Below are 15,982 nucleotides of genomic sequence, written 5' to 3'. Positions count from 1 at the left end.
AGTAAGTTCTTGTACAGCAGTCGGACTGCAAGTGATATTCATACAATGACTGGAGTCCTCCTGAAAGGGGGAGAGCTACATCTACAGGCCTGGTGGTGTTTCAAAAATAAATCATTTTACAAAGCACTGGCAATAAAATACAAGACATTAATGAAAGTTGACTGCCAGATCAGAGTCCATTTGTAAAAAATAATTCTGGACAAAACCTGAAATTTCAGAGTGAAGTGTATGAATTTAATTCTGAAATTAAAAACAAATATGAAAAGCCCAGGTAAAAAGGTCTTTTGCCAAGCAGAGGTACTTCAAGTATTTCTGTGCAGGAACATCTAAAATTTTTTTTAAGCATTCAGTTTTTCAGTACTCCATTTTAGTTTCTGTGTCTGATTTGTAAAGATGGTATTACCTTCTAAATAGCCCTAAGAAATTTTGAACAATGAATTACCCAGGAGACAAACTTTCAAGTGGATCCTAAGATATTGTAGTGGATACATCTAATCTAAAGATTATTCAGAGCATGTTTGCAATGTGTGAACATCTCAAATTTACAAGACCATGAGTTATGGGAGTATTTTTGATGATAGAGAATTTTTTGTGGATGAACACTGCAAGCTTTGCGATATTGACTTGTTCACATTGATCAGCACCTTTAGAAATAATTTTCAATTACTTATCACAGGAGATAAATCCATGATACAATATCAAGCCTAATAATGCTCCACAACCCCGTTAGCCATTTGTCCTTCAACAGAATCCCATTCCTCAATCTCTCCAGTCAATAACTGCATATGAGTTTGCCCAGGAACTTCAACTTGAGCCCTTTTAGACACTGTGGGAAAAGAAAGATGACACAGCGAAACACTGTATTGAGAGAGATATAGTTTTATTAACATATTTTCAAATGGAGGATAAAGTAAATACTTTTGATTAAATAGTACCTACATTCTAATCTTACAGAATACAATTTTAGAAAAAAGTCTGAAAGCCTTTACAAAGCTCACTGACTGAAAAATACTACCTTAATTTCTTTTGACAAGATTTTAATCAGAGAGGCAGTTTCATATGCATATAGACTTTATTTCTGTTTATTTATGCTGTGATATATTATCAAGAGGTAATGCATTAAACATGCAAACACGCACAATTGTGATGTATTTATATTATTCATATAGGCTTTCATTAGATTGTTGTCCAAATATTTTACAGGGAAAACAAGGGGGAATGTGGGGTGGTAAACACACCTGAAATAGATTCTAAATGCTGCCATGAAGATTCAGATGAGAGAATTATCTCTTTAGTTTAATAAATAAGTTTTTAAGTTATTGTAATCTTTGCTGAGTAATAGCAAGGCAACAGACTATGGGAGATTTTTTGGAGAGACATTATCCTCTCCTTCAAAATGGGGACAGAAAATACTTTCAATGATAAGATTTTCTGCCAATTCTTTATGTCAAACAGCCACCAAGAGATTGTCACCTCCTGCTTCTCCTGGACCATTGCTCATAAAAAATGCTGCCTCTTGCTTCCTTGGGAGTGCTGTATCATTTTGATGTGCCTACTCCAGAAGCTTTCCCACTAGTGCTGTTTTTGTTGCTAATCCTTAACTTCTCCCCTGTGAAATATATTAAATGTAGATAACTTGATCATTCATAAACATAACAATTAATCTTTTTTTTTCTTCCATAAACACAATATCTGATTCTTCCCAATTATTTCTTTTCTCCAAGAGGCATTTCCTAGTGAGTTAACTCTTAGTTGTCCTTGCTAAGCAAGAGTTACATTAATTACTGACTGCTTAAATAACAAGCATTTGATGTTTCCGATTTAAAATGCCTCTACTGCTTTCTTTTCATAAACAGGATTATGGTTTTTCATTGTGGTATCTTAAATGATGTAAATATAGGGTTTTATTCAGCCATTTAATCATCTTAATTACAAGGTTTACCATAGCAAGATTAAAAATGAATGGAAGTTTTCATCCAGATTTACATGTTTCCCTCAGAATTAATACTTTCAGCTGAGCTTTTTAAGGCTTTTATTCAAGGCTTTCAGTATGAGCTTAATGGAGAACGACGATTCCCATTGTTAGAATGAGTAGAGCTCTGATGCACACAGGGGAAGGCAGATGTGAGCTCCATCCTGCCTCAGAGGGATGCTGCCGTCTGGAGGGAGCTCTGCTGCATAATCTATCTGCAGCATGTGACATCTGCACTGATGTTAAACTCTAACTTTTTTTTTAATCTCTTTCTAAAGGGTAAAGCTGATCTTACAAAGTTTGTAAACTGTGCTGTAAGCTGCATCTTTTATACCTCCCCTTCACTGTTATAAAACTGTACTTTTCATGAGAAAAGTTTCATCAAAGGTGATTAATGCCAGTGCCATGGGGATCACAGACATCCTTGTCTGGATGTCTGCATACTGTGCTGCTAAACAGGCAAGCTGCTAAAAATTCCTGCTACTGTGCACTAGAAAATTTTGTCCTGTTCTTCTGTTACCTACACAGTTTTCTTGGTCCTCATATTAATTGGAGAAACTCACAAAAAATAAAGTTTCTTTAAGTCATTCTAAGCTCCTATTTATGTGTACTTCAGACACAGTCAGACATCCACCTTGGAAGTAAACACAAACCTATCACTTCTTACTGTTCAGGGTCTGCTGAAGGAACGTGAAAGCTGCATTTGCATTAAATCTGCAGTTTCAGATTGCAGCTTCTCTACTAGTTGGAAACCAAGTCCAACTGAAGTCAAACATAGCCTTAGAAGTCCTCTGTTTTGAACACTGCACAAATTATATATAAAAATAATAAGACAGGCTGTAAATCACCTTATACAGGTAGAGAATGGTTAGTAAATTTCTCCAGGCAAATTAGTTATGATAACAAGATGGTTATATTTGGGCTGGACTGCTCTTAGTGTGCTCATTACCTTGTTTACAGACAATTGGCTCAGGTAGCTATATGCAGGACACAGAAAATTCTGTTCTGAAGGGGTCCATGCATCCTCTGGATCTCAATTTACTAAGCTGATTTTGGGAATAAAATTCTCAGATGTCTGTCTATATATATCTGAGGGTCACAAGGTTTTTTTAAGGTTATGTTGTTATTTTAATTTTAAGTCCCAAGATCCAGACACCCAACAGTGGCATTTTAGTCCACAACATCAGATAACTTCTGTCCTAAATCTAACCATTACCAGTTTCTTCAAAATCACAGGAAGCCTTCAATATCTTAGTTTTCTGATGCTCCAGCCCTCTCTAGGCATGAGTGGGTGCACTTCATCACCTTAACCTGTCAGTAGAGGTGAAATTTCTTCCTGACCGTGACTTTTACTGTATTAAACAATATTATGTATTAAGCAGCAAAGTAACATTCAGATTCTTTTCTATTATATGGTTGTTTTGGGTTTTTTTTCCCCAAATCTGAATTTTCAAACTAGTTTTAGCGTAGAAAGCTAAATAATTTGCTTCCAGGAGAGGCCAGTATGCTGGTGAAAGTGACATCTCTCCTTTTGCCTTGAGACCAAGGCAGAATAATTGCTTTTCTGGCACCTATCAAAGCACTGAAAACTCACAGTTTACCTGTCCGGTTTATCTCGGCTGTTTGAGGGGCCTGGAAAGGCCCGAGGTGGCCTTGGGGCAGCCCGTGTATCGAAGGACGAGAAGAGGCTTCAGTTCTTCTTTCGGTTTTTATGTTTATTAATTGTTTATCTAAAAGATGTTCTTTCAGCCGAACAGAGATCTGCTCAGCAGTCAGCCATGAGCACACTGTCTGCCCTCCCAGGCAGCCACGTATCTTTATACCCTTTGTTACGTGTACAATATTTATCATTTTTCCCCAATACCATCTATTCTTATAACTCGGTGTACTCTCAGTAATAACCAATCCAAAGGTGCCACCGTGGCCAAAGAAGATGGAGGAGAAGAGGAAGAAGAAGAAGGACAGGACACACCCCAATTCCTCCATCTTACTTCTCTAAACCCCCCTGTACATAAATCCTAAACCCTGTGTCTCACCCTCTAATTAGCTAATCCCTTCACCATTCACCCCGGTGAAGCCCTCATCCTTGTCGTCTCCTGTGTAGGACCAAAGTCCAGCCACCAGACACTTCTGGCAACATTCCAGGACTCCCGAGCCCCCCAAGGTGGTCTCGGAGGCTCAGCACCTCAGGACTGAGATCCTGAGATCCGACATTTACCAAAAAAGCTGGGCAGGGCATGCCTCTAACCATGACTCTCCCATAAGCTAAACAGAACTTATTAATCACTCAGTACCTTCTCTTAGTTTGTAGAGGTCAATAAGTATGAAGCTGGTGTTGGTAAGTTGAACACTTCACAGTCACTGTAAACAATTATCATCTCTCCCAAACTGCTAAACTTGCTGAGAAGGTAGAACTGTCCAATGCTCCAGTATACTTTCCCTTCTACTAACAAAAGTGAGATTGAGAGGAACACTGATGTTTGAGGATTGGGGCGTTTTGTTGTGGTTGTTGTTATTGTTTTTTCTCCTTAAAAGTTTATATTCTTGTTAAAATGGAAGCCAAATCCTAGTCTCTTAGACTTCACCAGCTGTTGAACTGCTCTAAGGGATCTAATATGGATCCTATAGAGTATACTATATTACATTATACTAATATACACTATAGAATACTCAGTTCTGTTTTGTTTTTCTCATAATTGCATGCCATAGTTTGTTCTTCACTTGTTTTGATTCCTAGTAGGAGCCTGAAGCTGGGAATCAGAAATAGGCCCTCTTAAGTAACAATAGTAGAAAATAATTGCTTACCGTACAGGATGGAAAGATTTATGTAATAAACACTTATTAGGTCACATATAAAATACATGACAAGTTTCTCATCTCTACTTTGCATGTCTATAACTTATAAATTATCCAGGCAGAATGTTTTAAAACCTCTGTTTGAGATTCTGTGTACCAGAGTTAGATCATGAGTCGAAGGGTTCCTGCATTTCCCTATTAGATTTTATTATAGTCTTGTGAAGATTTGTCCTCTATGGATAACTTGAATAAACCTTAAATTTTGCTTTTCAGTAATGGGAGAATAAAAAGCATCAGAGGACAGGTTCAGAGTATCTCAACATTTATTTTCCTGTCCTAATTCTGTGTTAACTTCATAGGGTTATCTTATCTCTTCACACATCACATATTTGCTTGGAAGAATCATAAAGGTGTTTCACTCTTGCATCGTCACTTTGTCACTTTTACTAGACTGCTTTTGAAGCTTTAATGTCTTATAATGATAATTCACATGGGTGTTATCCTTAAATAGAATGTCCATGGCCCCTGACATTTCTCAGCATAGGAATATGTGTTCTTTATTTGTGCAACTGATTGATGACCATGCCTGTAGATTTCATTATGGAATGAAAAAATGCAATTAACTTTTTTTCTTCTATGGTCTTTTCATTACTCAATACATGACCAGTAATTTGGCTGCTGACTTCCCTGAAGCACATTTTAAGGTTTCCTTCCTCAGTCTTGTTAAAGGCATTCATCTGAGGATATGAAATTTAAGAGTTTGGGGATTACAAAATTTTTTGTAGGGCAGCATTTTAACAAGCTGTATTTGCCAGAGTGGAGTTACTCCCAGTCTGTTGGTGATGTGTTGTTATTAGATTTTAATTACATTGTAATGATTGCACGTGACCCAAATTCTAGACAATGTCTGTATAGTAGGTGTATGGATAAATAAGTCTAGATTTTCTCTCATTTTTTGTTTGGTTGGGTTTCTTGTGTTGTTGTTGTTGGGGTTTTGGTGAGTTTTTCTGAGTTTTGGATTTTTTTTTTTTGGTTGGTTGGTTGGTTGGTTGGTTGGTTGGTTGGCATTTTTGTAGTTTGAAATGTCCCTACACCCACTGGATCACTCACAGGAGCTGTTTGTCCCCTCAGGGACTATGAAAACGTAGTGAGAAGAAGATGGTTGACCTTGCCCAATTAAGGCAGCACACAACAATGGATGATGGGGGCAGCCCTGACAGGGCTCTCCTTAAGGGATGTGTGCTGTAGTTTCATAGTCACAGTATTGTCTACATATATTACCCCAGCTGACAGCTCAGGAGAAACAAAGTGAAAGGAGATACCAAGAAAAGAGGGAGAAGCATGAGAGATTAATTAATTTTTAAAATATGTGGAGTGAGTTGGCCCTCAGGCTCATGCACTATTGCCTCTCAGTCACCAGCTGTACATGACTATTTGTCTACAGCCTGACAAATAGGACAATGATGAAAAGTTTCTCTAGTGGGCAAGCTCCTCTTCCCTCAAGACAAGTTACTAGCCAGTTACTGATATGTCCCAACCAATTAGGCATAACTAGCAGAAACCTCTTAGTTTAGGGGTTAAACCAGACAGCATTGTCCTGCCAGTTTTAACAGAAATGGATGCTCAGGGTATCGAATCAACTTTTCCTCAGCTTGTGTAGGAAAAGTACCAACTAAAATGTTGCACAAATGCTTTCTGTGGCAATGGTTACACAATTTGTAAAACAGCAGCAGCCCAAGGTTCACAGATTTAAGACTGATGTCACACACAGCAGTTACCATCTCAGAGGTACAGGGCTCTCCCAGAACTGACCCATTCATAGTCACCTTCCCATCAGAATCCATTCACTCTTTAGATGCAATGTTTTACTAAGCCTGGAAAAATATCATTTCACTAACACATCAACTAGCTAAATATCAGAAGGCCCATTTTGTTCAAGTTAGAAAATTCCTAATTAATCCTAATTACCTCTCCCTATCACAGAAAATAATAGAGTGAGAATGCACACATTAATCTGTGCAACTAAGGGAAAGAAGCCAGAAATACAATGCTGATCAGATAGCTGAAACAAGAGGAAACAGAGAAAGAAGTGAGAAATTATCTATTTCTAAGTTTCTGGATTCTAGCTTTTTATCTCCATGACCATTGTGATGAAATCTTAAAGGATGCAAAAAAACCAGGATGAAAACAGGGGGAGTTTTCAAAAAATGCAATTCTCCCCACACTAGGCATTATTAGCTGAATTCAATGGTGATTCTGGTAGAGATGACTACTGCAAATGTTAGGAGACCAGGTTTGATTCAGAGGCAGAAGGCTTTGGACAAAACCGATCTGAGTTCTGCCAGATTCTGCTAATAAGTTTCTCTATATAATAAAGTCATTTATTCCTTATTTTTTAAGTATGAAAGGGAACTTACGACCATTCGAGGTGATTCAAAGCTTAATGAGACAGAGATTTTCATAAAACCCAATTTAATCAGTTCAGGAAGATTGTTCCAAATAAATTAAGTGGTACGAATGGTTGGGATATCTTGTTTGCATTTTTCTTTTTCAAACGGAAAACTAGAAATTGTTTAGAAATACATATATATATATATATACACATATATGGATGTATTATGGGGTTTTTTCCCATACTATAAAATTATAACTGGCATGAAGGCAGCTATAATTTAACATTAAATATGTTAAAGGCAATTGCTTGGATTTTTCAAGGAGAAAATGACTGGATAGGTATAAGCATAATAATGTAAGAGTTCAGACAGCAATCTGATTATAGCCAGATCTGAATCACTGTACAGCAGTACATGTACATTCTATATCTTCTAGCAACAAATTATGTTTTCCAGACCAGTTATAGTGAAAAGGTGACTTTTTATGACCAAAATGTCCTCTTTTTAAAAATTTAATAATTAATATCACTCTTAATTCTGATAATTGTTTACCCATTCTATCTCCCATGTTCTTATGCTCTGTTTCAATACTGGTAAAATCATTGTGATGACTTCTTTAGCCAGTTGATACAGTTCCTGTTGTTTTGATGCTGCTGCCCCTGAGTGGAGAACCTGCAACAAGAAAATTTTCCTTAATTTATAGGTTTATTGGAGCATTAATTTCCATGCTATTTTTCCTCTTTCAAAAAGTGAGAAAATGTCCTATAGGAGACTGCAGGGATAAAAATTCAGGAGTAGGGAGAGAGAATGAAAAGAAGGATGTAGGCAATAGTGATAAAGTATTTGACAGCTTGGCTTTTCCTGCAGAACCACAAAGTCCTTTAGGAGTTTAGCAAGCTAGTTTCAATCCCGAAGAGTCTATTCTCACCTCTATCAAATGTGAGAAGAAAGAAGCAATACCTATTTTCCAAAGGATAATAGTGGATGATCTATAAAGAAAACATCAAAGAAAGACTAAAATTGCACTGATTTCCAATCCATATCTTGTGATTTTACAAGATCCAGATCTTTTGTTGCCAAGAATCGGAAGGAAAACCTTACAAATAATATTAAAATTGATAACAAAAATGGCAGTTTTTAAATTAAAGCTTTCAGGTGCACAAAATATACTTATGTGCACACACAGGATTTAATTTTCCCAGTTTTTGTAAGTTTAACTAATTAGTATATCTAGCAAGTACATCCAAAGGGAGAAAGGTTGTTAACCCACCCTTGGACCTGCTCCATTGGGGTTCTTAGCCCTGTATCTTGTCATGCCTCCCAACTTCTGGTGCAAAGCAGGATGTTCTTGTTAGAAATTGTTCCCCTTGAAAATAAAACCAAACAGAATTTCAAGAGTGTGGCATAATGTGTGAGAAAGGATCATTACCATTCTAGAGTGTCAGAAAGTGCTACAAGATATACAGCTATATATTAAAAATCTGAAAAGCTAGAAATACATGAAAAAGCTAAAAATCTTGAGGCATCATGTCACAATTCTTTCCTACTCCTAAATGAAAATGGATTTTGAAAAACAGAATAAGACTTCTGAAAATTATGTACATAATCAGCAGAAGAGAGTGATGGACTTCCTGCTGTTTGCGTTATTTTATTAATGATATTTCCTTTAGAATAAACAAAAAGAATAGGAGAGTTGGACAAATACCTTCTTCCATTTGATACCTATGTGCAATGGGACACATCATATGTATTTAAAATGCTTCACTTTGCTATTGCTGAGGTTTTCAGGAGGGGATACATAATCCTGTGATAGTGGTCTAGGCTAAAAATAAGACAATAGAAGGCTACATATCATGTCTCAATAACCATAATGTGACAAGTAGAAGATGGGTGGAAGCAGTTGACTGGGTTTCCAGCAGTGCAGAACAGTATGCACAGGGATGCAACAGTGTAATGTCTGTATGTAGAAACAGGTAGGAGTTGCATTCTCAACACTGTTACACTTTAAATGATTTATTGTTGCTGACGTTATTTGTGATGATTTATTTGTACAACATGGCTGAACAACAATATCAGCATTCTGGGGCAATTTGCTAATGTGACATGTTTCTTCCTCTTTGTCTGCACTTTATTTTTTAATTAAGGTGGAAAAAAATCATCTGTCACCATCGATCTTAGTATGTAAAAAATTTCTTTTGAACTATAAAATTGGTTTTATGCTATTCTCTGAGGCATATGTTCCCCAGTTCCATTATGTTCAGAACAATGTAATGGCCAATCCATTCCTTGGTACATTTAAGACTAGAAAATACATCAAGAAGGAGCTGAGCACAAGACCTTTAACATCTGGAGGATTACGAAATTTATACTGTTATGTTGTTGTTTGGATTTTTTACATATTTGAAAATCATATTTGGAGGGAGGATTAGAGAATAGCTACGTGTACCTGATGATCATCCACAAAAGTCCTAAGGATTCATTGTCTCTAAAGTTTTGTGTGTGTCTTTTGGCATTTCTTATAGATGGAAAAAGAACTGGTGAGAAGAGGAAAAAATATTAGAAACTAAAAGAATTATGTGTTAGTGGAGATATCCATTTGACTATAGCTTGATTCAGGACTGCTGGAAAGTCACTTCCTTTTATTGCCTTAGGGGAAGAAATACTATAGGACCAAAGAATCAGGCCTGAGAAAGATTCATCAGTCATATTGTGTTATGCCCATGGTGGAATTCACCAAGCACTGACCTGCAAATAGACCCAGCAAAAGCCTTTATATTTATATTAAAACACTTAATATCAAGAGAATATAAAGCAGAGAGGCAGTGGGCTATGTCTTAAGTTCACTGTGTACAGTCATGCAAGGGTAACTCCACAGACTCCAAGAACCTACATTTTGACAGTACAATTCCTATGACAACAACTACATGTATAGAATGGTGAATTCTGCTAAAAAAGAGTGGTTTGAAGTATAAACTAGAGCTCTACTTGCCTTTTATTTTCATTTCTATACCCAGAAGCCTGAATTTAAATCTTGTTAAAGAAATCTTTCTGCTACTATTAATCCTTCCTGGCATCAGGAATCAAGGTGACTGCGATGTAAAGGGACAAATTTAAATTACTGCTTTCTTTTAAGAACAAGAAACTGAACTGAAACATATATATATATAAGTCCTTGAGAGACTGATACTATTATAATTGAAGTACTCGTGAGCATTTGTAGCCAAATTACAGAATTTGCTTTTCAGAGTTTCTTCTGCTGAATAAGGAAAATTACACATTTTGCATCTCTCAGATGACAAAGACTTAAGACAGAGCAATATTCTACAAATTTGGATGATCATCATCCACACATTACTTCTGTTTTACTGTTTTGAAAAATGTCCTATTTATGCCTTCAAAATGCACTACCTATTGGCATCATTGAAATAGTCATAAAATGAAATTTCCATGCAAAGTAGTCGCCCCCTTGGATGAGGGACTCTGGGTTCCCTACTAGTCAAAAAGCTCTGGAGTAGGATTTTTCATCATACTCACCACTGCATCAAACTTAGAGGAGAGCAGAGAGTGCTGCAGTAAGTATCACCAGTGTCGTTCAATTATAGAGAAAATCAAGTGCCATAACATGATCAGAGAACAAGACAAACTAAAGTGTGAATGAAAAAAAAAAATTAAAAACCCTTTAAATTCTGTCGAATGTTTTGCCAGAGAAAATAATTTCCACACATATTCTACACAATGATATTTTCCTAGCATTAAACAACATATTCATTATTTTCCAGTGCCACAATTTTCATATGAATGCAATAGTTAGTTAAGCATTATCACAGAATCCTTGTTCATTCACATTATTAAGGAACAATCAACTTGTAGATTCAACACATTTCCATCATTAAGATGGTTCTAATAATAATAAGCTATCTAAATAAGAGTTTATCAGTGATGTTTTCTGCATTTTTACCTTTGACAAATTTTATATTTCCTGTAGATCAGTGATTACAAACGCATAGGTTTCTTTTAATTCTTAAAATGATCAGCAGGAGAGGACAAAGAATTCCACATCTGGTCCTCTTCATCATGCTGTGCAGTCAGCTTTTATTCCCTTCAATGCACAGTAAGTTAATTTTATGTTTATTCTAATATTTTAGTCAATATGTTGTTTTATAAAATATGAATTTGAATTCTGGACCTATTACAGAAACTTTGCTCTCTTGGTCAATACAAAGAATTATAAAAATGAGTTACTTTGACTAGATACACTTTCTTCCAATATTGTTAATTATATCTCACTATTTAAATTAGATATTAATCAAATCTCATATCACCCACTGAACTATTTCATCTAAGATTGAAACAGATAAATTTTTAATGATGTGTATCATCTTGATTACCCTTTCTAATGATAGACCAAATTTAGTTCTTCTCTTTGGAAATTACTAATCATAGAATCATTTAGATTGGAGAAGACCCTTTAAGATCATCTAATCCAGCAACCCTAAGTGCCATGGCTATATGTCCTCTAAATACCTGCAAGGTTTGTGAATTCATCACTTCCCTAGAAAGCTTGTTCCTATGTTCCACAGCATTTTTGGTGAAGGCTTTCTAATATCCAATTCAAATTTCCCCTGGCACAACCTGCGGCCATTTCTTCTTATTATTTCAGCTTTTGCTTGAGGGAGGAGACTGACCCCCACCTGGCTACAATCTCCTTTCAGGTAGTTTTAGAGACTGAGATCTTCCCAAACCTCTCTTTCTCCAGGCTAAACACTCCCAGGCAGGTTCCTCACAGGATTTCTGCTAAACACCCTGCCCCAGCTCCGCTGCCCTTCCCTGGACAAGCTCCAGCCCCTCAATGTCTCTCTGGCACTGAGGGGCCCAGAACTGAGCACAGGATTGGAGCTGTGGCCTCAGCAGTGCTGGGTACAGGGGGACGGTCACTGCCCTGCTCCTGCTGGCCGTGGATTTTTCAGTGGTTTCAATAGTGATTCTCTAGTATTAATTATTTACATTATTTACTTTATTGCTCTTTATCACCTATTTTTTTCCTACTTTTCACAGAAAATAACAATATACAGTGGCATTTGTATTACCTGTTGTGTTATAAACCATAGAACATCAATTTATATGAAGCATTCAGGAATTTCCTATATAAATGTTGATTTCCATTCCTATCTAAAAAATAAGACTATAAATAACAGAGTTGTTTAAAATCTCTTAATTGCTTCAAAAAATTAATTTTCAAACTTTTTATGTAGTTTTTTTCTGCCTTGTGTTGAGAATTTTCTGTTTCCAGTGTTCACCTTCCTCAAAAAATACTTTCAAATATTATCACAACTTTATTTGTTTCTCCTATCAGGCTCTTCTCCCATAAATTTCTGTGATTTAAATATCTTCTTTATTTACATAAAATAGCAATGTATATTGATAAAATGACCTTAAATATGTCTAAGCATTTCTTTACATGAGAAGGTTACTGAGAATATATATTAAATTAAATTTTATGTTTTGCAAGTGTGTGTGACCTAGGGGAAAGAAAGGCATATTTAGCATTTGAGAATGACCCCTGAAAGAGGTTACAATTACTACAGAACACAGAATGAAAAGCAAAAATGATCAGTGTATTAGACAAATGGTTCATGAGGAATAACAAAAAATTCAGCAAAATTCAGATTGCTGTTCTTATCAAAGATCAAATATACAAATAAAATATAAAGGAATAAGTGATTAAATGGCATTTTTCTTTAGAAAAATGCAATTTAAAAAAAATAACAGAAGACTTAGTAGAATGGATAATTCAGTAGTAGAATTCTAGGACATCCTAAGAGAGCGGCTACCTGTGGAGTATGAGTGACTCTTGTTCCACTGCTCAGTAGTGTTGATGTCCAACTTTGGGTCCTACATTATAAGATGTAGAAAGCAGAGGAGATGAAAACAATAAAATTAAATAAAGGATTAAAAATCAAAACTTTTGAAGAAAAGTTGAAGAGATTTGGCTGATCCAGCCTTGCAAACAAAAGTTTGATATGCACAGGGGTAATAGTATTCCACTGTAGCTGCAAAAGTTTAATATTGCTTTCCAGTAATGTGTTTTCAGTACTTCCAATATGGAATTTGTTAAAGGCAATAAACAGTATTAAAAAATAATATAGATAAATATTAAAAAACTGTCCAATTATCCAATAAAAAATAGGTTATTGTGAAGATCTAAATTTAGGAATATAAATCACTGAACATTCTTTTAGTGTGTGCTGAGAATATTTGGTCTTGCCTGAGGGCAGAAGAAGGGCCTGAATAATGTGTGGTTTTGATAACAGTATTTTGACACATTCTGGAACAGGTTTCTTTTTTTATTATGAGAATCATACCAATAACAATCAAATACATATGATAATCCAATATCTTTTCAAAGTTGTATTTTTTGTCGTATGCTATGTGGTGTTTTTAAAGAGTGCATGTATGAGAAATACATTTCATTAGTCTTTATATGCCTCAGTGACTGGTTATATTTCATGAATATTAAAGTACAAATGAGACTACATTGGCTGTCTACACTGGTAACTACAATATAATATTTGCATCCTCCAGAACAAGATGAATCCTGACACTACATTTACCTTTTCTAGAATTTCTTTAGCTATTAACTGTGTGAGTGGTTATAAGAAAGAAAATATTTGGAGATTTATCATTGTAATTGAATCTGAAGAAAGACAAACATGTGATTGGAAGAATTGTGTTTCAGATAAGTGAGCAGTACATACAAAGCCTCCAGAGAAGGAAATAACCAATTTAATTGCTAACTGATAAATCAACAATATCTGTTTGCTCCATGTGGGTGTGTTACAATACAACAAATAAATTATGTTCATTAAATATTTTCTTGGAAGATTATTGAGCATTGATAATAAACCATAGCAGCACAGGGAAATGCACCACAATTATTTATCTGGTTGCACTGGGAGGATGGAGGAACAATGCATTGTTTTCATTCATTTTAGCTAAAAAGAAGCCTTTTTTCCCTCTTAATGTGAAGTGTTCCCCATTATTAGAGGGTACTGCATATTGTACCCTTATTCTCTGGATAGTGTACAGAATATCGTGAGGGAAAAGTTCAAAACTGGGCTTAGCATAAAATTCGGCCTTATATTTTCAGAAGAGGAGATGTAGGCCTATATATTTCCTGACAGTTTATTTCATTCAAATAGTATAATTATAAATGCTAAGGGAAATCCATCTTGAAATTTTCATTGAATAGATATATATATTTCAATATATTTCATATATATATATTTAATAATGTATTTGAAATTTATACATACATTTAATATAATATATAGTAAATTCAGCCTGTAATCTTGAGTTTACTTTTTGCTGCTTTACTTATCAATTAAAATATAGCAATAAAGACTTCTTCAGATTTGCAAAAACTTCCAGATTATCTCAGATTTTGGCTGTCATCAGGCATCAATACCATTTATTCATCAAGTACTGCCATCTTGTGGAATTAGAGTAATCAAGGCAAATTCTAAGTGGATGAAGAGAAATATATTTTTCCAATGGGATGTCCCACTACACAACAAAATGAAGTCTAGAGCTGGAATTATTTCTTGTACAAACATTATAACTCCACAGAAGTGCAATTATGGCATGGCTATTTTGCATGCTTTGCCCTCGAATAGGCAAAATTTAGCCATGTTATGGACACTTAGGTTTTCAGTGACCTTAATAGAGTTTATATAACAACCTTCTTGTTATGTCTTCACTTGGACCCAAAATACCACTCAGCTAACAGGGCTGCTGAAAAGGCTGTCCAGAAACCTCATGTTAAAAGGATGAATGGAACAATTTCTTAAGAGAAAATCCCTGAAGCAAATCTGGGAAACATTCAGGCAGTAACAAACACAGGAGTGAATATTTGGTGTTATCTGAATGCCTCAGCCCAGCTCTCTTTACAATACTTCAGGCATTATTTCATACTGACCCACAGTGACAGGAACACTTTTACATTGCCATAGTACTGACATTTTCTGCATCAGAATATCTCCAAAAGCACTAGGAAAAATGCTGATATGTGAGTATTCCAGCTCCATCCATTATGGGAAGTACATCACATTGTGACAGTTTAGGAATTAGTGCTGTTTAGCAGAGAAAACAGAACTACAAAAATCATTTAAGAAATTATAGTAAGCAAGATTTCTGACTATAAATTAATTCTGTCAGGAAATAGATGAGCTCTTCTTACTGCTTCATCACAAAATGACCCAGATTTTGACCTATATAGCCTAGTAAAAAGTGTTTAATAAAATACAGAAAGAGAATTGGACATTAGGAAGGCTACATTAGGAAGACTTTCCAAATCATCTTCAGAAAAAAAAATATAAATATTTCCTTAGAGACATCCTTCTGTAAACAAGGTTGGTCATTCACAAAAGGAACTATCAGTTTTGTAGTTACCAAAATTACTTATATAATTTTTACACCAAAACATTATATATGAGAATATAGCAGCAGAAGACTTTTTCAGCCCACCACACATCCATTTACAACTGTTCTACAATACATAATTTCTCCATCTTTTTATTCTCTTTTTCTGTTTGTGTTGATGTAAAGTATCTGTGGATTTCCTTAAGTTGGGAGACAACTGTAATTTCAAGGAAGGGCTCTGCATCCTCTTTGACATTTTGTCCCTGATGTCACATTAAAAATAAAAAAGGTGGGCATAAAAATAAAAAAAACCTCAGCACATCTTCTGAAAAAAACTCCAAACTTATGTATAATACAGTGTTTAGTTTTATCTTTTGTCTTAAACTTATTTTTCCCTATTGAA

General features: G+C 35.4%; 1 protein-coding gene across 2 annotated transcripts in view; it reads left to right on the top strand.

Annotated features, from left to right (window-relative positions):
• Positions 1 to 15,982, top strand: part of CNTN5 (contactin 5) — a 607,907-nt gene that overhangs the window by 428,128 nt on the left and 163,797 nt on the right. The window lies entirely within an intron of this gene.

The sequence above is a fragment of the Zonotrichia leucophrys genome, chromosome 1 (assembly GCF_028769735.1).
Source record: "Zonotrichia leucophrys gambelii isolate GWCS_2022_RI chromosome 1, RI_Zleu_2.0, whole genome shotgun sequence".
Classification (NCBI taxonomy): domain Eukaryota; kingdom Metazoa; phylum Chordata; class Aves; order Passeriformes; family Passerellidae; genus Zonotrichia; species Zonotrichia leucophrys.
This window is presented reverse-complemented; position numbering and strand designations above follow the sequence as displayed.